Source organism: Diabrotica virgifera, chromosome 8, assembly GCF_917563875.1.
Source record: "Diabrotica virgifera virgifera chromosome 8, PGI_DIABVI_V3a".
Lineage (NCBI taxonomy): Eukaryota > Metazoa > Arthropoda > Insecta > Coleoptera > Chrysomelidae > Diabrotica > Diabrotica virgifera.
Window position 1 is genome coordinate 2,612,514 of NC_065450.1, and position 27,386 is coordinate 2,639,899.

General features: G+C 33.2%; 1 protein-coding gene across 1 annotated transcript in view; it reads left to right on the forward strand.

The window, feature by feature from the left end:
• The window catches only part of LOC126889713 (uncharacterized), an 86,487-nt gene extending 60,673 nt beyond the window's left edge, over positions 1–25,814 (forward strand). Inside the window, exon 2 of the mRNA XM_050658248.1 lies at positions 25,487–25,814. The gene's annotated coding sequence lies outside the window, so the exon portion shown is untranslated. The remainder of the gene's footprint in view (positions 1–25,486) is intronic.
• Positions 25,815–27,386: the final 1,572 nt, after the last annotated feature.

Genomic DNA, 27,386 nt, shown 5'->3' on the forward strand with positions numbered 1-27,386 from the left:
TTTTGTCGAAAAATAAACATTTTCAATCGCGAATAACTCGAAAAGTATTTACTTACGTAAAAAACTCTATAGAACAAAAGTTACTTAAAATTAGTGAATTTATCCATTTCCGGTCTTATATTGAACGTATGCTTTTTCACCCCCGAGAAGGTGTGACTGTCACCCCCCAAGTAAAAGCAACCAACGGCACAATTTCAACTTTGAAGTGGAGGGTAAGTAGAACCTAAATCAAAATTTTCATGCAATTCGGAGTTGCCCCTGAAAATTACACGATATCGCCGTATTTCCCGTTCATTTACCGGGCTATGTTTTGTTCTGACGGGTTGTTGATTCATGTCATTCTGCCCGAGTTTTTTAATGTTCTGTCTGTTTCGCAGTGTTGATTGTACGTAAATTACATATTCAAAGGTAAATTGAAAAGGATTTATAGCTCCCAAATTAGCTAAAAGGTCATGTTTAAATCGCTCCTACTTGTTTGGATATCGCCTCAAACCCTCCTTGGCAGTGGAGCATACAGGAAGGTTTAAGGGTTAAACCCCCTTTCCCCCAGGACATATGAAAAATATACCCAAGCCAAACCCCCTCAGAGCTAAATTCTAGGTGCGCTACTGGAATTTTTCATCCAACTGTTATTATTGCTCCAAATTCCCCAGGTGTCAGTGTCTGAAAATGTAAACATCACTGTGATGTTTTTTGGATGATGTTTTATTTCATAAACATTTTTCGCTCCTCTTGGTGCAATAACTGTTTTGCTCTTTGAGCAAAGCCAAAAACAGGTTTCGTCTCCATTGTAGATTCTGCTGGTATCTTCAAGAACCTCAAATAATTGTTTTTCCTTTAAATTGTCTTCCACATTAGTAAACTAGTTTCTTATGTCTGCTTGTGCTACAACTGAGCTCATCACACAGCCGAATTTGTCCACTGTCGAACATAGGCCTCTTCAAGTTGTCTCCACCCTTCTCTGTCCTGGGCAGCTGCAATCCAGTTTGTCGCTATTCTCTTAATATCGTCGGTCCATCTGGTAGGTGGTCTTCCACGACTTCGTTTATCCGCCCTTGGCCGCCACTCCAAGATCTTCCTTGTCCATCTGTTGTCTCTCTGTCTTGCGACGTGTCCTGACCATTTCCACTTCAACTTCGTAATGCGCTTTATGATGTCTTCCACTCCAGTTCTTCGTCGTAACTTATCATTTCGTATTCTGTCTCTCAAAGTTAGGGCAAGCATGGATCTTTCCATTTTTCGTTGTGCGACTTGTAATTTTCTTATAGATGTTTTAGTCAATGTCAGTGTTTCAGCTCCATAAGTAAGCACCGGAAGTACGCACTGGTTAAATGCTTTTCTTTTTAGCTTTATTGGGATGTTTTCCTTGAACACGTCTCTTAGTTTGCCATACGCTGCCCATTCTAAAGCTATTCTTCTAGATAATTCGCATGTTTGGTTGTCTCTACTTATTTCTATTTCGTGGCCCAAACTGTTTCGATATGGCAGTTTTCTAGTGTAAGTGGTCCGCTAGGTACTAAATTGGGCATCATTTTAGTTTTCCCAAAGTTGATTTCCAACCCTACTTTTTGAGAAACTCGCTGTAGTTCTTGCAGCATTTCGTGGGCTTGCTTTAAGTCGTCGGTTATTAAAACTATATCATCTGCAAATCGTAGGTGGTTCATCCTTTCGCCATCGACATTCAAACCTCTGTTTTCCCATTCTAACATCTGGAATGCATGCCGCATTACGGCATTGAATAGTTTTGGTGACATGTTGTCTCCTTGTCTAACTCCCCTTTTTAGTTTTATTTTTTGAGTTTGGGTATAGAGAGGCCAAATAAAAGGAGCCACCCCGATATTTGGCAGTATTTATTGGATTTTAAGAAAATAAAAAAACAGGTCAATTTTTGATCTAAAGGGGACACATTTTTACGGTACAAACATTTGTCATTTGTCAACTCCCTCCCTTCCACTTCCCCCACCCCTTATTTTTAAATAGGGAATAGCTCGTGTGCTAGCTCATTTGAAAGGTTATTCAATTCTCTATTCAGTAATATCAACATTGACATAAAAATTTATACAGGGTGTCCAAGAAAAATTATTTTAAATTAAATTAATTGACACAAAAAGAAGAAGGTATTTAATTTATTTAACTCAGAATACATTCTACTGCTGATTAAAAACATAAAAAATGTTTATTTGATAAATAAACACTGTTTGTTGCTTAAATTCAATACTCAACCTACCAAGAGACAGATGGGTGGAAGCTTGAACAATAAAATTAAGCAAAAAGCAGTGTATATTTATCAAAAAACATTTTTTTCTGTTTTCTGTCAGCAGTTGAATGTTTTCTGAGTTAAATAAATTACATACATTCTTCTTTTTGTGTCAATTTAATTCAAAATAATTTTTCTTGGACACCCTGTATACATTTTTAAGTCAATGTTGATATTACTGAATAGAGAATTGAATACCTTTCAAATGAGCTAGCACACGACCCCTATTCCCTATTTAAAAATAAGGGGTGGGGGAAGTGGAAGGGAGGGAGTTGACAAATGACAGATGTTTGTATCGTAAAAATGTGTCCCCCTTAGATGAAAAATTGACCTGTTTTCTTATTTTCTTAAAATCTAAATACTGCCAAATATCGGGGTGGCTCCTTTTATTTGGCCCACTCTGTATATGTTGAATAATGTTGGAATATCGGTAGTCGATTCTACAATCTCTCAAAGCTCTTAAGATAGCTATCATTTCGATAATGTCAAAGGCTTTTTTGTAGTCAACAAATACTAGAACTAGCAGCCGGTTGTACTCCACAGTTTTTTCGATTAGGACCTTTAGGCAAGTTAGATGGTCATTTGTACCATACCCAGGGCGGAAACCTGCCTGTTCTCTCAGTTGGCATGTTTCTAGCTTGTTCTCAATTCTGGCAGTGATTATTCGAGCAAACAATTTATACAGGTGGTTTAGAAGACTAATGGGCCTATAGTTTTCGAGGTTTGTTTCATCTCCTTTCTTATGTATGAGGAGCGTTATAGAATTATTCCATTCAGCTGGTATGGCTTGGTTTTCTAAGCATATATTGAAAAGGTGTTTGATTGCCCTGATGAGAGCAGAGCCTCCGATTTTTAGTGCGTCTGCCACTACTCCATCTTCTCCTGGCGCTTTGTTATTTTTCATTTTCTTTAAAGCATGATAGAGTTCAGCCGTTGTTATCTCGGAAATATCCTCTGAACCTTGATTCATAATTTTTTGTTCTGTATGTTCTGTCGGGTTTAAGTCAAGTTTATTTGTATATAGTGTTTTATAGAAGTCTTCCACTATCTCTAGCATTTCCTCTCTATTGGATGTTAGTTTGCCATTTTTTCCCTTGAGTCTGATAATTTCTTTTCTGCTCTTCGTCAATTTCCTTCTTAATATCTGCATGCTCTTGTTATGCTCGATTGTCTGCGAGATTTTCTCATTTTTATATGCCCTTATGTCCTTTCTAATAGCTTTAGAGACCTCTTTGTTTATTTTATTTAAGCTTTGTTGTTCTATATTCTTATCTTTTAGCATTTCTCTTCTTTCTTCCATTTTAAGTTTGGTGTTAGCAGTGATTCTCTCCTCTCTCTTGTTGACCGTACAACATTTCCTTTGAGCTTCTGCTATGTAGTTCAGAGAAATAAGGAAAAAAAATATCGTGTTGGTGACACAACCCCCTCCAGGCCGAAACCAAATTTTTTGAGTAATATGGTTATCTATAATAATAACCTATATGTTTCCTGCAGCCGATTTTGATGATATACATAGTTATAAACAAATGAAGATCAAAAAACGCTAAATTTTCGCTTTTTTCGTCTATTACTAAAAAATTGGGCATTTTAAACAAATTTGAGAGTAATAAACTCATAAACCGTATAAAAAACTTCAATATGGCGTTCGCTGAATATGTCTATCATTATTGGTTGCTTAGAAAATTGCCAAATAAATCATAAATTTTGAGTTTTTATAAATATTCATAACTTATGTAAAAATTAACGTAGAACCTTCTTATTACACGGAATGTTGAGACTTATGGTGCTTAAATCATAACCTAAATTTCAAAGCAATTGGTCAAATAGTTTAAAAGTTATTTAATTTGTTTATCCAAAATTAATTTTTTTTGCAACACTGTAAGTCAAATATGTAAGTCAGCATTTTGGATAGTTTATGAAAGAAGAAAATTTACAGTATTTATTTAATTTAAAAAAAATTACAAAAAATAATTATAAATATTGCAAAATAATTTTGCAAAAACATGTGAATTAAAAAAATGGGGGGGGGGCTAACTTTGTCCCTAAATCTCCTAGAAGAACAGTTGTTTTTCTTTCTAAATGTGTATAAAAGTTCAGTCTTTCTAAATGTAAGAAAATAATTTTTCTACGGGTAACGGTTAAAAAGTTATTCTAATTGTTTATAAGTAAACAAAAAAGTAAGTATGTTTTTGCAAAATAATTTTACACTGTTTCAAATTATTTTTTGTCATTTATTTTTAATTAAGGTAATAGTATAAATGTTCTTTCATAAACTCTCTGAAGTATTATTGTAACCTCGTAATTTTCTGACTTATAGTGTTGCAAAAAAAATGAATTTGGGAAAAACAAATTAAATAACTTTTAAACTATTTGACCAATTGCTTTAAAATTTAAATATAATTTAAGTACAAGAAGTCTCGGCATTCCGTGTAATAAGAAGATTCTAAGTTAATTTTTACCTAAGTTATGAATATTTATAAAAACTCAAAATTTATGATTTATTTTGCAATTTTCTAAGCCACCAATAAGGATGGACATATTCAGCGAATGCCATATTGAAGTTTTTTATACGATTTATGAGTTTCTTACTCTCAAATTTGTTTAAAGTGCTTAACTTTTTGGTAATAGACGAACAAAGCGATAATTTACCGTTTTTCGATCTTCATTTGTTTATAACTATGTATATCATCAAAATCGGCTGCAGGAAACATATAGGTTAATAATATACATGTCCATACTACTCAAAAAATTTGGTTTCGGCCTGGAGGGGGATGTGTCACGAGAAAAATCTTATTTCTCTGGACTAATGGTATTAGTAATTAATTTATTTAGCTGATTTATATCATTTGTAGATCGGTCTGTTTTGTAGATGTGCAGTTATATGATCTGTAAACTCTGTTTCATTTTTTGGGTGTGACCATGCTTTCATTTGTTTCTTTCTTATTATAAGTTTAGTTCTCTCTTTGTCGATGTTAATTTCTATTCTAGCGCGAACCATTCTGTGATCACTTCCTGTTGTGAAGCTGTTTAGGACAGTGACATCTTTAACTATAAATGTTTTGTCTGTAATTATATAGTCAATTTCATTTTGCGTTTTCCCATCCGGGCTTCTCCATGTCACCTTCTATGATGTTTTTTGTAAAGGAAACTATTCATTTCATATAATTTGTTCAGAAGGAGAAAGTTTAATAAAGTTTGTCCGCGTTCATTTCTTCCATCGCTGCCGAAGTTTCCAAGTGCAAATTCTGATGGATCGGATTTCATGCCAATTTTTGCATTCATATCACCACATAGGATTGTAAAATGGGTGTGATTTTCTTTCAGGGCTTTCGTTACTTCGTCATAGAAAATGTCTATTTCCTCTTCGCTGTGGTCTGTGGTTGGTGCATAAGCCTGTATTATTTTGATGTTGTATCTGTCGTTTAGCTTTATGGTGTATATTACTCTAGTGGATATACCATGTATTGTAACGACTCTACTGTAAAGCCGTTTATTTATGAGGAAACCTACACCTCCCACTGATCACCAACGTTCTCTTCACCAACGTGGTAGAATATATGGCCAGATTTTAGTGTCTGTAGGTGTTCACCATGTCTTCTTACCTCGCAGAGCCCAATTACGTCCCACCTGATCTTTTCCATATCCATCTCCATTTCAGTGATCTTGGCATCCGATAGTAGCGTTCCAGCACTCTACGTTGCGATATTCATCTTAAGTAGTCTCTGAGTCAAGGTTTTGTCCCCCCAAGAATCCGAATTCGTGATAAATCAGTGTGATAGAGCCGTCTGCGGCCTCACTAAGAGCCCGCGCAGAATGCAGACTTTTTAATCGGCCGATAGTTTAGTCGGCTTCTTAATCAGTACAGAGATTAGGCTGCAGTCTGCGCGGGCTCTAAGAGCCTATAGCGCGTCATCAATATAACTTCGGGAGATAGTATTATACCTTCTTTTAGAAAGTTCTGCGAAACTTTGGCAACAGTGGCAATATTTGACATTATATAAGATCAATATTTTGAAATGATACTCATAGGCGTGCTAAATGGAAATAATAGAAAACAGTTTTATTATTAGTAAATAAATATTTATAAAAATAAACCAAAATGGATGAAAATTTTATGTTAACATAGGATTTGCACGAAATAATAATAAAACGATAATAAATAATCATTTCGTTGTGAAGCGAAACAAGGGCCGTCTTATTTTATTTAGTTTATAGAGCGCCAAAAGCACTCTAACTACTTTCAAACTTTTTTTTAATAGAACTTTAAATTAACTTTTTTCATTTTTTAAACCATTGATAATATTTTTAGTATTATAATTAGTCCTGTCGCCAGTGGGGGTACAACGGCCTAATTAATTCAGATGGACTTACCCAAGTTCTTTTTATGTATTTTGACCCATAGAACACGAATTTTTTGGGTAACAGTTGATCCGGATGTCGATAAGATTGTTATAAACAAAGAACTTGAGGAATCACATAACAACGATTTTTCGCAAAACAAAACATTTTTTTATATTTTTTGGGTCATTCTAAGCAAAAAATGTTTTTACAAGTTTTTTTGTAGGATGCATAGTTTTTGACATAAACGCAGTTAAACTTTAAAAAAATCGAAATAATAGAATAACTTTTGATTGAAAATGAAAATAGCAATTCTGTTTACCTCATTTGAAAGTTCAAGTCAAATTCTATAGGTTTTGATTATTTTCATTGCTAAAAATTAAGTTTATTTATTGTTAAACAAAGCTATAAATACATAGTGCTTGAATGATGTTTTCAATGCATTTTTCTCATTTGAAATCGAACGAGTAGGCGCGCATACAGACAATTTCTACGTAGATTACGTACATTAAAACGCATGCGTTGGGCACGGGAAACACTATGTGTTTATAGCTTTGTTTAACAATAAAAAAAATTAATTTTTAGTAATGCAGATAATCAAAACCGATAGAATTTGACTTGAACTTTCAAATGCAGTAAGCAGAATTGCTATTTTATTTTTTAATCAAAAGTTATTCGGGTTCAAAAATTGCACTTTTTCGATTTTTTGAAAGTTCAACCGCGTTTATCTCGAAAACTATGCATCCTATGAAAAAACTTGTAAGAACATCTTTTGCTGGTCACAGCAAATGGAACACAAATTCGTGTTCTACGGGTCAAAAAATACATAAAAAAACTTGGGTAAGTCCATCTGAATTAAGGAGGCCGTTGTACCCCCCTGGCGACAGGACTAAATATGCGTATGCCAAAAAATTATAATTTAAAAATAAAAATCGACCGGTATCGAGATTTATCTCCAGGATCGTCCATTCTCGAGAAATTAAATTTATTCCAACCTAAACATCCTCACTGTATATGGAGTTTTACTGCACGTTTTATTTTTTTATTTTTTAAATGTTTGTGGAGACTGTGAACAGTTCTGTTTGCTATTGCTATGGGTCTTTTTATTCCGTCGCCTATTGTGTTTGTTTTGTTGTGTTTACTAGCGATCCAAGATTATGTGAATTCTTTGAGGTGGTTAAAGCTATGGTTGTTAATTTGAATTCTCTGTTGGATATTTCAAGAGTTTTAAAAACCAACATATATTTGGTTTTTTCCTCGTTTACCACAAGTCGTTATTCAGTTGCTGCATCGGCAAGCCTTGTAAAACATTGCACCATATCTCTCACACCTCTGTCCACTATAACTACATCGCACAGTGGTTCCAAATGATGAAAACGTGGTCAGGAGGTAAAATGATGTGGTATTTTCATGTTTCCAGTTGTTTTCTCATACTATCGTTATCGTAGAATCGTAACACGCAGGTATAAGGATCAGACCAGATATATGCTTATTTATAACTCCGGGACAAGTGTGCCAAGGCCAAGTAAGACCTTATTTTGGCCGGCAGTGAAAGTCAAAAAGAACGCGTATATTGAAAACGCTGTAAAACGTTTTGTGGTTTACCAATTTTATTGCTGTAAAGCAGATTCTTTTTTTTTCAAGTATGTACACTGACGGGCATAAAATTTAGGTCACTAGGAGAATTATACACGTTTGATGCCTTGAATTTCCTAAACCTCTTGTCCGATTTTTTAGTATCTTATAGCTTTATTATTTAAGAATCTCAATGTATTAATATTGTTGCTAGACAGGTAAATGTCATTTTATACCAGGTATAACAATCACACTGTGTTTTTTCCTTAAAGCTCGGAACACTCTGTAGAATATTATAGCATATATAACATATTCAAATTAAAACCCAATTGTAGCCTTAGGCTTTCTTAACATTTTCTCATTTTCTTCTTTGATCCATTTGCTTATGTTGGACTTGGATAATAAAAAAGTTAGGTAGGTACTTTAACAACTAGCCATGTTCTTCATCAATACAGGGTGTTTCTAAATAAGTGTGACAAACTTTAAGGGGTAATTTTGTATGAAAAAATAATGACAGTTTGCTTTATAAACATATGTCCGCAAATTCTTCATTTCCGAGATACGGGATGTTGAATTTTTGCTTACAAACTGACGATTTATTTATTGCTCTAAAACCGGTTGAGATATGCAAATGAAATTTGGTAGGTTTTAAGAGGTGGTTATTGCGCATTTTTTGACATACAAATAAGAATTTTATATTCACCATTGGCGTGCATACGGGTATAAATATTTTAGATACATCCCGTATGCACGCCAATGGTGAATATAAAATTCTTAATTGTATTTCAAAAAATGTTCAAAAACTACCTCTTAAAACCCACAAAATTTCAGTTGCATATCTCAACCGGTTTTAGAGCAACAAATAAACCGTGAGTTTGTAAGAAAAAATTCAACATCCCGTATCTCGGAAATGAAGCATTTGTGGACATATGTTTATAAAGCAAACGGTCATTATTTTTTCATGCAGAATTACCCCTTTAAGGGTGCTACTTCGGTATGCGGTCTACGGCAGAGTTTCTAGTTTGGTATGCGGTCTACCGTCTGATATGCGATCTACGGCAGTTTAGCTGATTCGGCATGCGGTCTACGTACAAAAACAAATTAGAGAAACTATTACAAACTTTTTATTTATTATTTATATATTATTTTATTTATTACAAACTATTACAAACAAATTTATTATATTACTTAAAAGTTAAATAATCTTTGAAAAACTTTTGTAGGGTCAACTGACAATACATAAACATTTTAAATGGTTTATACATATACATCTCTAACATCGTGCAGAAAAGCGATAAACTTATCTTCTACATTCCTTCGTAGAAACTTCCACGCAACATAATCCAAATGGGACTGCAAAGTACTGACAGGAACACCTCTCATTTTTTTCAAAATCGTAATTTTACCCTCCAACCAGGATCTTTCTATCCCTTGCGTATGTGCTCCTGTTTGAGGGTCGACATAATTTTCCTGGTGGTTAACGGTTGAGTGCACGTAGCCTAATTGGTGCAAATTGCCGTATGCTGGCCATTCGTCCGAGTGAATTACTGACCCAGCTTCAACTTCCCTTTGTATGATGGGAACTATGGTCGCTCTGTCTCTTCGCTCAACATAAAAATATCGGACCTCCTCTTTACTCTTTAATCCGAAGACCCACGGACCGTCAATTCGGCGTCCATGATACCGATTATTTTCCGCTTCAGCATCGCTGTCTTCTGATTCTGCTGGATGGTCTCCATTTAATATTCGTCCTCTGTTGTATTTCCTTCTGCCCGCAAATCTGGCTTCGTCAATTTGGATTGGGTCTTCTTCCGTACCTCGAAGCTGTCCACGGCGATTCACTGACATCACAGAGGAACAGACTTCTCGACACATGCTGTACCAGTCCCCTATAGCTTCACTTCCTCTCCCCGTTAATTTCATTACTGTGTCAAAATCGAGTTCCAAAATGAACATGAACATCAATTCCAAAATTTGACATAAAGTTAACTTGCAGTTAATTTTTCCATTTAAGTCGGTGAAATGGAAAAAACGGTTGCCATGCCTAACTGATCTTGTGGTCTGGCATCCTCTCCTTGGACAGCGAAGAACTGGTCTATATTCACCACCCCGATCTCGTTTCCGCTTTTCTTCCATTTCTGCCCCACATCGGTGGCACGGCTCAGCGTCTTCAACATTTTGTAATAAACCGTTCGCTCGTAGAAATGCTACTGCCTCTGCTTCGCTCGAAATGACAGTTTGATAAAACTCTTTTAGCAACATTTTGTTTGCAACTAAATCAATCTTCATTTTGGGGCTCATTTTATACCAAAATAGGTCATTAAAGGTTTTAGTATAAGCACTACGTAATTGACCAATAATGAGTTCGTCATAATTTCTCTAATTTGTTTTTGCATTCCTAATTGAGCAGTAATGAGTTTATTTCAAAGATTATTTACTTTTTAAGTAATATAATGAAATAGTAATGAGTTTGTCATAATTTCCCTAATTTGTTTTTGCATTCCTAATTAAGTAGTAATGACTTTATTTCAAAGATTATTTAACTTTTAAGTAATATAATAAAATAGTAATGTTTGTAATAGTTTCTCTAATTTGTTTTTGTACGTAGACCGCATGCCGAATCAGCTAAATTGCCGTAGACCACATATTAGACGGTAGACCGCATACCGAAGTGGCACCCCTTTAAGTTTGTCGCACTTATTTAGAAACACCCTGTATTGATAAAAAACGTGGCTAGTTGTTAAAGTACCTAACTTTTTTATTATCCAACATAAGCAAATGGACCAAAGAAGAAAATGTTAAGAAAGCCTAAGGCTACAATTGGGTTTTAATTTCAATATTTTATCTATGCTATAATAGTCCACAGAGTGTTCCGAACTTTAAGGAAAACACAGTATGATTGTTACACCCGGTAAAAAATGACATTTACCTGTCTAGCAACAATATTAATACATGATTCCTAAATAATGGGGGCTATGCTGTATCATTTACGTAAACCGATTACGTACGGTAAACTCAAATTACAGACTGTAATCTTGTGTGTAAAATCGGTATGCTGTATCAATGATATCCAAGGGGTTGCGTACCTTCGTATGTAATTTCTTTTAGGTAAACGCACGCGTAAACGTAATTTTAAACTTTTCTAAACAAAAATTACTTGCCGTTTAGTTTGGTTATGTGAAAATGTTTGTTATATTAATAAATATTGTTATTTTTATTTGTGAAACCAAGTTGTTTGTGTGATAGACTTGTATTTGATTTTTAGTTTAATTGGTTTAGTGTTTAATTTTTAAGTGATTTTTTAGTTGTTTAGTACTTCAATATATTATATCATAAAATGAATTTTTGGTTTTGTTCTAAGTAGCTTTCACTATTTCCTACTAATTACTAACACTACATCATCAGGATACAGTAAGTACCAGGGAATGTAAAGTTGTGCTCACAAGGAAGCGCCAACCCTCACATGGTATCCCTCGTACCATATCATGGATCGCCCGATGCATTATGTTAAATGCGATGAGATCGTTCACGAAAATGAAGAGTAGTAGGATACTCTGTTCTAGGCGAGGATACCATCCTTTGGTCTCCTTAGTGAGTGCACCCTTACCCTGCTAGGCCTGGATCCCACGTATCAAAAAAAGTTGATTAACAGCAAGCTGAAAATTTGCTAATAGGGCTTTTTATCAATTGTCATTTGTTTCGAGTTCCTGTCATATTATGTTATATATAATATTAATATAGGGCTTTTCATTCACAGTCATTTGTTTCGAGCTTCTGTCCTGTGTCTCATAATATTAATATATCTACATCATACGTTATTGGCATATACCAATGATACAAACCAAAGACATATGACGTAGATATATTAATATAATATGACACATGACAGAAGCTCGAAACAAATGACAATCGATGAAAAGCCCTATACACGGATTATACGGCATATGACAGAAGCTCAAAACAAATGACTGTGAATGAAAAGCCCTATAGCTTAACGGTGTCTAGTCGGACAAACTTTGATGTACGCAAACACTGGAAGTTTTAATTGTGGAACAGTTTAAAAATTTGGAACATAGATTACTAAAACTCCCTTGTATTTTGTCAGACAGAACATCCAATTGATTTGTTACCCTTTCATTAAACTCTCATGCAAAAATCAGACTGATATTACTAACCAACATGATTCCTGTCATTTGACATGTTCTTCTTGTTCCACTCATTAAAATGCCCAGTTGGTGATAAACACCAGTCTGATTTTTGCATGAGAGTAATGAAATGGAAAAAAATCAATTGGAAGTTCTGTCCGACAAAATACATAAAACGTTTTCAAAGTCTGACGTTCCAAATTTTTAACTTATTCCACAATTAATACTTCCCCTGTTCCCATACATCAAAGTTTGTCTGACAAGACACTGTTAATCTATTAACAAATAATTTTCAGCTAGCTATTAATCAACTTTTTTTGGTACGCATTATCCAGGTCTATACAGTTCCCTTGTTTACTGATCCAAAACTAATGAGTATAAATAAGAACTGAGTACTTACTGTGCCTCTCCCATATTTTCATGAAGTGTCTAAGTAGTTTTATGACTCTGTAGTTTGTTCATTATTGTATTTTTTTTTGTTTTTATAAACGGGTACAAATATACTGTAACTTATTCCACAATTAATACTTCCCCTCTTCCCATACATCAAAGTTTGTCTGACTAGACACTGTTAATCTATTAACAAATAATTTTCAGCTAGCTATTAATCAACTTTTTTTTGGTACGCATTATCCAGGTCTATGCAGTTCCCTTGTTTACTGATCCAAAACTAATGAGTATAAATAAGAACTGAGTACTTACTGTGCCTCTCCCATATTTTCATGAAGTGTCTAAGTAGTTTTATGACTGTAGTTTGTTCATTATTGTATTTTTTTTTTGTTTTTATAAACGGGTACAAATATACTGCTTCTTCATTCGTTTAGCATTTGTCCAACTTCCATAATTCTATTAAATAAACGTATTAGCCACCTTATTCCTGCCTCTTCTAATGGCTTCCACATTTCCCCAGGAATATCCTGATTCCTTTATTTTTTGAAGTGCTTGAACCACTTCCTCATGGTCAGTGCGAATTGACAGTAAAATCAAGTAGGAAGTATATATCAGCACGTCTCACAACAAGGATGGAAAAAATACAGTATGTTTAAGATATACTATGTGAAGACAGACACATGTCTCTGACTCATTAGCTATCATCAGTACAGTATAGCCAAGTTAGAATAGGTCTGCGTTAACCTTTCCTTGTTTGAAAAACTCTAAACATTGATTGTTTGAAACATTCCGCATTCCTTTCCTCAGGTAGCTGTAGCTTCCTCCTTGGATGTGTTAGTTGTTGCTCTGGAATCGTTAGGATCTTCTAACATTATTGTCACAAATTGGTTGCATTGCTCCTGTAGTGATCTTTTCCCAAGCTAGCATACACCTCTAGTAGGTATAGCGGTATAGCATACAGAAATGTAGATAAACTGATAATGTTGATTTGTAAACAAAACATCTTCACTAAATGGGTGAAAAAGCTGCATACTGACACAGACCAACTGCAAACTCACAGTTGGTCTGTGTCCATTGAACTCACAAGAACCACGAGTTCTTAACGAGCAGGGAACCATGTTGCCCTTTGAGCACTCCTAGCACATTTCATCTTGTAACATCGACTTGGAGTCGCTACAAATATCACTTAATTATTATGTAAACCATTTATATCGATGTAACCTTTTTAAATAAGTTGCTAGTTTCTTTTATGAAGCAGAACGCACTGAGGATGATCTGATTCAGATTGAAAACGTTTTGCAAATCCTTTTGGAGGACTTTTATGTTTTTTAATAAAACTTTTTATACCAATATACAAAAGAAGTTTTTACTTCAGTATGGTTTTTTACTTCAGTATGGAAATTTATAATTCTTTTCTCAGTAAATACAATGAAATTAAGACAAAAAAGCATTGTATTAAAGAAGCATAAAAACTTACAACATGAGCTTAGTCCATTAAATTTTAAACATTATCACTAAACATAAAAAATATAAGATTGTTAATCTAGTAGTAATTACAATGTTTTATTTAATTTTATATCACAGTAATAGTTTTTGGCACTGAAATATCTCATAAAAACGGATTACTGGTTGTCTCGTAATCCATCTCGTAACTGAAGTCACTCTAGATTTAAATTATGTCTTTCTGCCACAGCATTTAAGTACATAAATAACCGATTTACAAAATTCATCTTTTCAAAATATAAACATTAAACTTAAAAACAAGCAAAAAGTTGGGTTAACATGAATTAACTGACAGTCAGGACATGACAGAACCCTAAATAACATGATACGTAATTTTTTTCATACATCATACCACTTTATACACTTATGTTTTGACGACTGTAATCTGATGTACGTAGCTCTGAACTTTACACATGTACGTAATCACTTTACGTAAAGGATACAGCATAGCCCCCAATAAAGCTATAAGATACTAAAAAATCACTCAAATCGGACAACAGGTTTAGAAAATTCAAGGCATCAAACATGTATAATTCCCCTAGTGATCTAAATTTTTGCCCGCAAGTGTATTATTGTGAAATACAAGTTGACTAGGGCGATGTCACATTAGGCCGAGGCCACATTATGCGTTTTGACCGGATGCGGTGAAAACGCATCCGTTTCCAACGCAACCGGACCGACCTGTCACACTATGCGTTTAGTCTGGTGCAGTTTGTAAGCGCGTACCGATGACTCAAAACGCATCCGTTTCCAACGCAACCGGACCGATCTGTCACACTATGCTTTTTCACCGCATAGTGGCTAAATGCATAGTGTGACAGGTCGGTCCGGTTGCGTTGGAAACGGATGCGTTTTCACCGCATCCGGTCAAAACGCATAATGTGGCATCGGCCTTATGCGTTTTGACCGGATGCGGTAAAAACGCATCCGTTTCCAACGCAACCGGACCAATCTGTCACATCATGCGTTTAGTCTGGTGCAGTTTGTAAGCGCGTACCGATGACTCAAAACGCATCCGTTTCCAACGCAACCGGACCGATCTGTCACACTATGCGTTTTCACCGGATGCGGCGGAAACGCATCCGGTCAAAACGTATAATCTGACATCGGCCTATGAGCTTTGACCGGATGCGGTGGAAACACATCCGGTTCTAACGCAACCGGACTGACCTGTGACACTATGCGTTTAGTCTCTTGCAGTTTGTAAGCGCGTACCGATGACTCAAAACGCATCCGTTTCCAACGCAACCGGACCGATCTGTCACACTATGCGTTTTCACCGGATGCGGCGGAAACGCATCCAGTGTGACAGATCGGTCCGGTTGCGTTGGAAACAGATGCGTTTTGAGTCATCGGTTTTAGTGGGGGGGCTGACTCAGCCCCGCCCCCACTACTGAAAAATAGGGATATTGAATCGATTTTTGCGGCTGATTTACGAGCTATTTATGAGCTCTTGAAATTATATAGTTTCGATTTTTGAGCTCATCCCCTTTATCCCCAAACAACCCTTTAATTGATTTTACTTAAGAGAAACATGCTGAAAAAAATTAAAATATATCGTGTCACGGATATTATTCCAATAGCTTGTATATTCTAAGAATAAACTCTTAAATCATGCCATTTTGATTATTGAGCTACAACCCCTTCGCAAGAAAACCACCCCATTTTCCAGGATTAAGAGAGAGTTGTACTTAAAATGCATTAAATTAATTATTTGGCGACTAAATATCGTTTATTAATTTATGAGCTCCCAAAATACGCGCCGTTAGGTCATTAAATTGCAATTTCTTTTGTATAGTGCAGTCACTGAAGGTAAAAATCAACTATTAACTTCAATTTCGGTGAACCTTCATCGATTTTCACGAAAATTGGTGAGTGGTTAGAGGATACCCCAACAAACAAAGGTGACATGGTGCCACCTTGCGTCTTTACCCTGAGGGTGGTTACCACCCCTTTTAGGGGGGTGAAAATCATTTTATTAAAAATAACTTCACAAATCGATAGAAATACAAATTATAAGCAGAATGTTATATTATAAAGTTATTAAAATAAATACTTTTTGAGTTATTAAAGATCAAAATTTTTAATTTTTCGTGAAAAAATGCATACCTTAAAGCGGTTTTTCGCAAATCACTTAAAAATTGTAAGTTTTTATAAAAAAAGTTATCATTACCAAAATTAAAGCTTTGAACACCATTTATTATTAATTCATAGTGACTTATAGTATAGGTATCTAATTAAATGTATTTTTTGTTTCGGCGAGTACTCAAATCTAATTATTCAAGCCTAATTAACATGAAAACTATGCATTTTATAAAATATACTGAATATTTGTCAAAGTACTCAGAAATACCTATTAAATGAAATAAATAAAATGGATAAAATAAAATAAAATAAATTAAAATACCTTAACTCTTTCGCTGCGTCAAATAAATACATATCGCTGACCAGTGCGGCAGTAGTTTTTTAACACTAAATGCGATATTTTTTCAACAATTGTTTTTTGTACATATGTTAAAACGGATTATTATAATTTTTCTTCTGAATTTTTGCAAGACGCACATGTGCGCTGTACGCAGTTTTCAAGGAATTTCTTTTAAAAATGCGGAGGACGCACTTGTGCGCTTGATACAAATTTTTGTATTTAGTAAATTAAATCGACTTTTTTGATCTAAACTAAAATTTTATTCATTCAAACAGGATGTAAAATAAACAAATAACATATAATGTAAAATAAAAGTATACAAAATATTAATTTTTTCCTAATGTCTTTCTATATTGATACATGATATTCTCTGAAACATTTGCCTAAGCAGAGGCCAGGTTTATCGGGACATTCTTGACAATGATAAATAGTATCCTTACGTATCTTATTTTTATTGCATGTCCGACATTTTTTTCTAAGAGTTTTACCACGTTCATTATGTAACTCAATTTTTGAAGGTGTGTGGTTTACACCCGAAGTAACTGCTACTTCTGCCGTTACAACTGCTGTTCCTTGACATTTTTCTGGTAATAACTTTTCAAGTATTGACAATCGAAACTTATAATATGACATTTTTTTATTTCCGTGGTACTTATTATACAATCTATGAGCATTTTGCAAATATAGCTGAAACAGGTGTATGCCAATTTTTTTGTACCAACGTAAAGTTTTGCGTGTCGGCGGATAATAAGAAGACATTTGGTCTTGAAGATCTACTCCGCCCATATATTTATTATATTGAATGATTGGCAGTGGTTTAATTTTCTCATCCCCTCGTCTATTTCTTACGGTTACCATCTCATTTTTATATTCAGTTGAAATGTAAATGATATCTCTTTTGTCTCGCCATTTTCCAACCATTACGTTGTTGAGGTACATACTTTTGGTCTGGCCTTTTTTTAACTTTGCGTCTACGACGTTTTTTGGACAGCCTTTCCTATCTTTTCTCAGAGTGCCTGTACAAAAACTATTTTTATCCAGTAGTAATTTGGCCAAGTTATAACTATTGTAATAGTTGTCCATATGAAGCGAATGTCCATGGTCGAAAAAATTACGCATTAGGTGTAGCACCACTCTTTCTGTATGAGACTTACCAGCAGTTGCATCACCTGCACCAGCATATATATGGATATCCAAAATTGTTGAATCGGCTTCTGTCAGCATATAAAGCTTTACTCCATACTTATGTCGTTTCTTAGGGAGATATTGCTTGAATACCAGTTTTCCTTTCCACAAGATCATAGATTCGTCTAGAGATAAATACTTTCCTGGATAGTATACCGTCTTCATTTTGTTATTAAAATGATCTAGCAAGGGTCTTACCTTATATAGTCGATCTACTGGAACTGGTTCATTTTCTTTTACATTTTCGGCAAAATGAAGGCATCGCATTATAAGCAAATAGCGGTCTCTACTCATGTATGAAGAAAAACAAGTCGAAAATAATCTATTTTTCTTCCAGTAGTCTTGTATGCTAGGCAATTGGATTGTTCCTGTATGGAAGGTTAATCCAATAAATATTAGCAATTCCGATATTGTTAATTCCTTCCATAGGGAAATCCTTGAACGGTCACATCCTTTGCTGGTAGAAAGAACTTCAACTGCATAACTGTTAGTTTGTAAGACAATCATATTTAAAAGTTCATCGTCAAACAACAGCCTAAACCAATCGTACGCACTATCACCAGGACTATCGACTAACAATCCACTTCTTTTTGTAAATGGAATTTGTTTCATACCGCTAGTTGTTTCGGTCCATTCATTGTCTGTAATCTGTACGTCAGGATTATCTGCAACGGTATTATTTAACTCGTTCTGTAGTACATCATCCTCATTATCACTTCCAGAAGAGTCTTCCGAAACATTTTCAATTTCAACTAAAAATATTAATTTCAGACCACAAGTTTATTATTACATTTATTTACTTACAGTTATCTACATCAGAGTCTTCATAATCTTCATCTGAGTCTGAATTATATAAAAACTGCATCAATTCCTCAACACTCAGATTTTTTTCATTTCTCACTTTCACGGTCTTACGTCTTTTTACGCCTGAAGGTCCAGCTTTATTTAAATCAGCCATTATTATACAAATAATTAAACTTTAAATCACACTAAACCGTTTGAAACGACAACACCTTTGAAAACCTAACTATGTGAGTAACTGATCTGCGACGCCACCTATGAATAGCTCTGCAAACCTAACCACATGATTCACCGAGCCGCGACGCCACCTATGAATAGAAGTGACCTTTAATAAAATGCGGACAAAGTTTCCTTGATCTCCTGAAACTGAGTCAATTTTAAATGTATATGGAAATCACCATATACATAGGCCGCTCATGTGCGCCATACGCATTTTACAAAGAAATAGGAGGGCGCGCATGTGCGCTTTACGCAGCGAAAGGGTTAAACCGAAAGAAGTTGATAGCATCAAAATTAAGCAAGTGAACGTGAAAATAATAGGACCCTTTCAAATTTCTAATAAAAAGTGAAAAATAAAACGAACGCCATTTCCCAAAAAATTAAAATCTTTAGTAATCCCTATAAGACTTTCTTTACTTTAGCATAAGTAATGACCTTAAACATTTTGACCGATTTAGAATGCATATTTAAAAAAATATATATGTATGATTTAAAAAAATCAAAATTTTTCAACTTTTCGTAAATTATTTGCTTTTGATAATAACTCCAACAATACTCGCTACACGTAAAAAAATCTAGATAGGTAACGAAAATTGAGTTTTTTTTATTAGCAAAGATTTTACTTGTCTTTTGATTCTAAAGCCTTTTGAAGCCTAAATTTTACTGCGAGAACAATGTAACTGGAGCCTTTAAACCTATTATCTTAAAAAACTAAAGTATTTGAAAGATTAAATGTAATACAGTTTTATAGCTCTTGAAATTAACTTTCAAATAGTTGGATGCGCCTGATATCATAAAAATTAACAGTTATTCCAAAATAAAACAATATCATTTTTTTGGAAAAAATTTTGTGAGTATAAATTTTTATGCTATCAAATTTCCAAGTACTTTGACAAGTATTTAGTAAGTGTTGTAAGTATGGAAGGTATGTAAATGCATCGCTTTCCTGTTATTTAAGCTTGGATCCCTAGATTTGAATACTCGCAGAAAAAATATACATACATTCAATTATCTATAACTTACTTTAAATTAAGTAACATTAAATGGTTTTTCAAGTGAGGAATTTATTATATTTTTTATTAGCTTCAATTTTAGTGATGAAAACTTTTTTGTAAAAACTTACAATTTTTGAGTTATTTATGAAAAATCGCTTTAAAACATGCATTTTTGTTTCCACAAAAATTAAAATATTTGATCTTTAATAACTCAAAAAGTATTGATTTATTTTAATTACATTATATAACAAATTTTGCTTAGAATTTGTCCCTCTATCGATTTGTGAAGTTATTTTTAATAAAGAATTTTCACCCCCGAGAAGGGGTGATATCTATCCCAGGCTAAAACCGCAAGTTGGTACCATGTTACTTTTGTTTGTTGAGGTATCCCCTATACACTCACCAATTTTCGTGAAAATGAATGGAGGTTCACTGAAATCGAAGGTCATAGTTGATTTTTACCTTCAGTGACTTCACTATAGAAAGAAAATTGCAATTCAATAATTGAAATCCGCGTATTTTGCGAGCTCATAAATTATTAAACGATATGTAGTCTCCAAATAATTTAATTCAATTTAAATATAATTCTCTCTTAAGCCGGGAAGATAGGGTGGTTTTCTTGCGAAGGGGTTGTAGCTCAATAATCAAAATGCGCGTGATTTAAGAGTTTATTCTTAGAATATAAGCTATACGAATTTAACTTCTATTAACTTTTTTGTAAAAACTTACAGTTTTTCAGTGACTTACAAAAAACCGCTTTAAAATATGCATTTTTTTCACGAATAATTAAAATATTTGATCTTTAATAACTCAAAAAGTTTTGATTCATTTTAATAACTTTATATAACAAATTCTGCTTATAATTTGTCCTTATATCGATTTGTGGAGTTATTTTTAATAAAATAATTTTCACCCGAGAGAAGGGGTGGTATCCACCCCCAGGATAAAGGCGCAAGGTGGCACCATGTCACGTTTGTTTCTTGGGGTATAATGTAACCACTCACCAATTTTCGTGAAAATCGATGACGGTTCACCGAAATTGAAGGTAATAGTTGATTTTTACCTTCAGTAACTGCACTATACAAAAGAAATTGCAATTTAATGACCTAATGGCGCGTATTTTTGGAGCTCATAAATTATTAAACGATATTTAGCCGCATTAATTTAATTTAATTTAATTAATTTAATGCATTTTAAGTACAACTCTCTGTTAAGCCTGAAAAATGGGGTGGTTTTCTTGCGAAAGGGTTGTAGCTCAATAATCGAAATGCGCATGATTTAAGGGTTTATTCTTAGAATATATAAGGTATTGGAATAATATCCGTGATACGATATATTTTAATTTTTTTCAGCATGTTTCTCTTAAGTCAAATCAATTAAAGGGTTGTTTGGGGGTGAAGGGATGAGCTCAAAAATCTAAACTAGATCATTTTAATAGCTCATAAATAGCTCGTAAATCTGCCGCAAAAATCGATTCAATATCCCTATTTTTCAGTAGTGGGGGGACTGAGTTAGTGGGGGGGCTGAGTCAGCCCCCCACTAAAATATTAAATTCCTGCTCAGTGGAACGAGCTCAAAATTTTTAATTTGCGGAATATGAAAGCTCATAAATAGCTCATAAATCAGGGCTATTTGTTTTTTAATTTTGGCAAGTGTGGGGGGGGGGGGGGGTGGGGGGGCTCAACACGGGTGAAAATTGGCCATTTTCATTGAAACATAACACCTTTTCAAACGGTTTTTTGCGAATACCTTAAAAACTATGCATCTAACTAAAAAAACTACATAAAACATTTTTGTAGCTTATAAAATAACAAAGAGATTCTTCCCTTTATGAATCTTCTAGTTATAACACAAAAAGAGATATATGGTAAGTGAAAAAAACTTGTTTTCTCAAATCAGTGTATTTAACGTGAAATAAAAGAGAAACGGTCGATTTTAGGTGTATAATGCTACCAATAACTTTTGTTGTGCTTGAAAAGACCTTTAAAACTGTAATAAACTGTAAATTTATGACTAACGTATTTTAAGAAAAAAATGAGAAGTATATTTAACCCCTCATCCACAAGAATTTAAATGCATAATTCATCGCAATTATTGAGCTCATTTTTAAATTTTTTTAAAAACCTTCCTAGTTCTCCATGTAACTCGAAAATGATAAGATATGCCAAAAAAATGCCATATTATAAAAATGTAGGTTTCTTCTAGATAAACATTTTGATTTTATTTTTTATAACAGTATCTCTTATCATTTTCAAGTTACATGGAGAAAATGGAAGATTTTTCAGAAAATTTAAATATGCGCTCTATAATTTAATCTTATTTTTTTCAAAAACCATTCATTTTAAATGCGCTCAACTTTTTAAACATAAAAATAACACTGTAGTAAAATGTATTGTAGAAGGAAAACGATGCATTTAAATTCTTGTGGATGAGGGGTTAAATATACTTCTCAATTTTTTTCTTAAAATTCGTTAGTCATCAATTTTTTGCAAGCATATCTTGCTTAGTTTGAATGTAATCGACATTTAATATTGCTTATTTGAAAGGACTTTTCAAGCACAATAAAAGTTATTGGTAGCATTATACACCTAAAATCTACCGTTTCTCTGTTATTTCAAGTTGAATACCCTGATTTGAATATGCACCAAAAAAACTGGTGATATTTTAGGTTTACCTACCATATCTCTTTTTGCGTTATATGTAACTAGAAGATTGAAGAAGGAACGAATCTCTTTGTTTTTTATGAGCTACAAAAATGTTTTATGTAATTTTTTTAGTTAGATGGTTTAGATTTTAAGGTATTCGCCAAAAATCGTTTAAAAAGGTGTGAAAATGGCCAATTTTCAACCACGAATAACTCAAAAAGTATTGAGTTTTCGAAAAAAAAATTAGAGAACAGTTTTTGCTTAGAATTAGGTTCTCTAGCAACTTCCGTAGTTGTTTAACCAAAAAATTTTCCACCCCCGAGAAGGGGTGAGAACCGCCCCCAAGACAAAAAGCACACATCGGCATAGGGTAGACTTTGAATAAGGAGATATTTTCAGGCTATTCCTAAAATTTCATTAAAATCCATGCAGGAGGATAGAATTCGGAGGTAATAACCTGTTCTTGCTCTCATTGACTGGCGTATAAGTACGAAAGTAATTTCGAAGTATTTACCTATGTGAACAATGTATCTCTATACTGTTAAAGCCTTTAACTTAAAGGTTCATGACCACCTTTTCGGCATTTGGAACCACAATTAGGGATGACGGTTTTTGACAAAACACCGGTTTTCGGTTATACCGGTTTTTTTGCTTACGGTTTAACCTGGCGGTTATAACCGGCCAAAAAAAAACGGTTTTCGGAAAAACCGGTTTTCGGTTTTTTAATCCAATAGGTTACAAAATTACATTTACAATACACTTTAGTTTGCGATACTCCATTCGACTCGATATCAATATGATCAAAATTAGTACTATCGAAAGAACATGATGTATTACTTTTAACACGTTTGTATATTTGTAGAATAGGTACATTTTAACTCATTTAATACTTCCTGTATGAGTTTATCGTTTTGAAAACTTAGCGAAATTCTTGGAGATTCGTATTCGTAATCAGTAATTCGATATTCATAGTCAGAGCATTATTTTTGGTAATCAGAAAAAGTCATTCACCCACTTGTTCATTCAATGTCAAGAGTTAAGTGTGAAAAATAGATGATGTTTGCGTCTAATTCAACCAGATCACTTCTTATGTAGATATTATGATTGCAAATACCATTTCAAGGAAATATTATAATAAAACTTAATAATTGTTTCTGGCTGATGTGAGATTGCACTTTCAATTTGCTTCTGTATTTTATAAAATAAAATAAAATTTGAATTATGGTTTTGTTTGGAATAATTACTTGAGAATAATAATTATGATTGGGATACAAAATAATACCTAGCCTAATCCTAATCACCGTAAAAACCTAATAACCGGTTTTTACTAAAAAAAACCGGTTATAACCGGGACAAAAAAACAACCGGTGAAACCGGTTATTGCGAAGTAAAAAAACCGGTTTTAGGTTTAAACCGGTAGGTTTTTCCCATCCCTAAACCACAGTGCTTAGTCAGCGAATACGAGAATTTGCGTCGATCTATTCAAAATAAGCTACCAATATTCAAATTTTGTTCCTTGATACTAATATTTTAACAAAAAGTGCTTGAATTTATCAGTGCACAATAATACGTTTACTAAATTGAGATAATTTAATGATTTCAGGTGTGCTTGGAAAAAATTCACAAGTGTCCAATTTGTGATGCAGAAATGACGAGTTTTCTGATGTTTCGACACTTTCACTCCGATCACCAAGAAGCTATATTGGACTGTCCTGCGTTCGTTTTTAACTTGAATGAATGTTGTGAATTTACTGGTATTTATATATATCAAGAAGGAGATAATTTATTTTTTGTATATATTAGCTACAGTAAATCAGAAAAAACATTAAAATTAAAATTGGTTTTTATGGGAAGTGATAAAGTAGCTTCAAAGATATATCACAAGTTTACAGTAAGTAACGAAAACAAAGAATTTGATATTAAATGTAACTCAAACCCTTCGTGTGCTAAGGAGTTTTCCCTTGTGGATTCATCGAATATGTCACCTTTAATAGATGTTAAATTTAAGATAATTTATCATAACTTACAGTTTTTCACTCTACCAGAAAATGTTAATTCGTCAAACATTAATAATTCTTTAGAAGAACCAAAACCAAAAAAGGCGAAAACTCAGTTTATGTATAAAAGCCTGTTCGATTCCACTAGTAAAGTTGTTGAATTTCCCTCAGAACATCATCTACAATGTTCTAACTGTAAAGAACATTGCATATTTTCAATTTCTGTCTTGCATGCTGTAGAATATTATTACAGTCCTACACATAATGATTTTCTTTGTTTTTGTTGTTTTCAGTGGCTATACGCTAAAAATGAAATTAAAGAAAATCATGTATATTTGAAAAAATCGACTATACCAACTGTTCAGTTACGTTTTTGCAAATGGAATTGTGGTCAAAATTTCAACTTTTCAAAAATATTACTACATGAAGTATTCTGTAAAAAAAATATGTATTATTATAATTGTCCTAAACAAAATTGTACATTTCGAAATTCAGCTTCAGCACTAAAGATTCATATGAGAACCGATCATAATTGTGCTGTACCGGTATGTGCTTCTTTATTTCAATTAGCTGAGAAAATGGAGTGTTTCGTTTTAAAAGAAGATCAGATTATACATTTTAAACTAACACAACAAGATAATGAGTACAAAACCGAATGTAAAATGGTAACAAACGATAAAAACATACAATCAGAATGGAAACCAAAGGTGCTGTTTTTTTATGACCTCACACGCACAATACTAGCAAAGCTTCCTCTTTCAACTGAACCTACAATGTGTAGAGCAAAAATTGTTTTAGTGAAAAATGAATAACAAAATATTCATCGTATGTGCATATATCACATTTATATTTTATTTAATATGCTCTACACTCTACACTCTACCACAGGCCTTGTAGGCCTAAGGCTTTACAATTTTACAATTACAATTTTACCTAATACACATAATACTATACACAGTATACAGGGTGAGGCAGAAAAAGGGCCTATTAGAAATATCTCGAGAACTAAAGGTGAGAGAATCATGAAAATTGGAATACACGAGTTTTTAGGTATGAACTATTTAATGAAAATATTTTGGTCTCTTTGCTATTTCCGGTTATACCGGAAGTTGATTGTAACTCCGTTTTTTTTTAATAGGACACCCTGTATATTTTTACATTTTTGTATTCTCCCCGATGTCTTCTTTCTTAAAATATGAGGTTTTGTAATATTATACAGGGTAGTTTAAAAAATAATTAAGGTTTTTTTATAAATTTTGTAGAAAACTTCACACCCTGTAGAATTGTACTGATTTGATATCAAAAACTCCATTTATTTTGAAGCGATTTTTAATATTATATAGTCTATTATTATTAAAAATTATTAATATAGCGAAATGTTTAATTTTAGTATACAGGGTTAGCCGAAACTCTTAATGAGTATTATCACAGTCTATTATAGTACTTTTTTTATGGTTTTTAGGTAAAAAAAGATTACGTAGGTCAAAATTTTTGACGTATGAGCACTGTCAAAACATTAGATTGTGACTTTTCATCATGGCCACGTTTATGTCATTACTTGTCAGAGATATTTTTTTTTGTTTTTGTTTACTATAAAAATAATATCTATAATTATTTATTCTAATTACTGATGTCAATTGGTTTTCATTACTTGCCGAAATATATTAATTAGCAACAATATTATGATATTATCATAGTGTAGGTATAATCATTAAGGTTGATCTGAACCCCCCCAAAAATAAACTACACATTCAAAAAATTTGAAAAAAATTGAGAAGGTATATGTGATCACTAGAAGTATTTTGACAAATTTTGAGCAAACTTCATGTTTTCGTTTTCGAAAAAACTCAAAAAAACTCCTTTTTTTCAAGTATAAAGCGGGAAAACTAAACATACAATTTTGTTAATTTTCTTACAGCATAAAGATATAATCCTAGGAAATACTTATGAATTTTTTTTAAATTTTTGAATATACAGTTTTGCCACAGTAGGAAAAAATAATATGTTTCGGCTTATAATAAAGCTACCGGTAAGAAATTGGATAACATTTCAATAACAACATATATAAAACTGTAACATTGGAAAATATTTCCAATAAAATGTTGAATATTTTTTCCTAAACATATGAAAAATCTCGTTAAACAAGAATTATATCTTGAATTGCCGCTAAGAATTTGTGCCGCCATGACATTGCGCCATCTACACCATCGGTAATATTTATGTTCGATAGATAGCAGTGCCTTCTGCTTCAATCGCGTCACACACTAACAGCGTTGCCATATCAATTACTTTGTACAACAAAATGTTTTAATGTTAGTAGGTAATATAAGCCTACTACTATAACGTCTATTTATAACGCATCAACGTGACCTTCTGAAATTAATTTAACTACTTTTGTTGAAATATTTTCAGTCCCCTTGGCCGTATTAGATTTTGATATATTTAGGGCCGGTACTTTCTGTTTCGATTAAACCCGAGTTGGCAATTGGCATTTTAATGTTTTTAAGTACCATAAAGTTGTCTTTTTTCTTTGTATTTCTTCACGTATCTCTGAAGCTTTGTATTTGACTATATTTTAAATTGGAATTGGAGCATAGTCTTCATTTGTCAAATAGTGTTTCTAATAACTACCATCCATGGTATTTCTCTTTTGTCGCACTTTTATGTTTATTAAAGATTTTAATTGAAATTATTACTTTATTTTTAAAATTTTCATTGTTCATTACCTTTTGCATTTGTGGTGAGCTAAATTTAGGAGAAAACAATTGGACGATATGTAAATAGATAAATGAAGTAAGCGTAAATAACCACTTCTAAAATTAATTGAGGAGAGGTTAAAAATATTTTCACCTTCACATTAAAAATAAAAAAAGGATCAATATACAAGGAATAATAGGTAACAATAAATTTT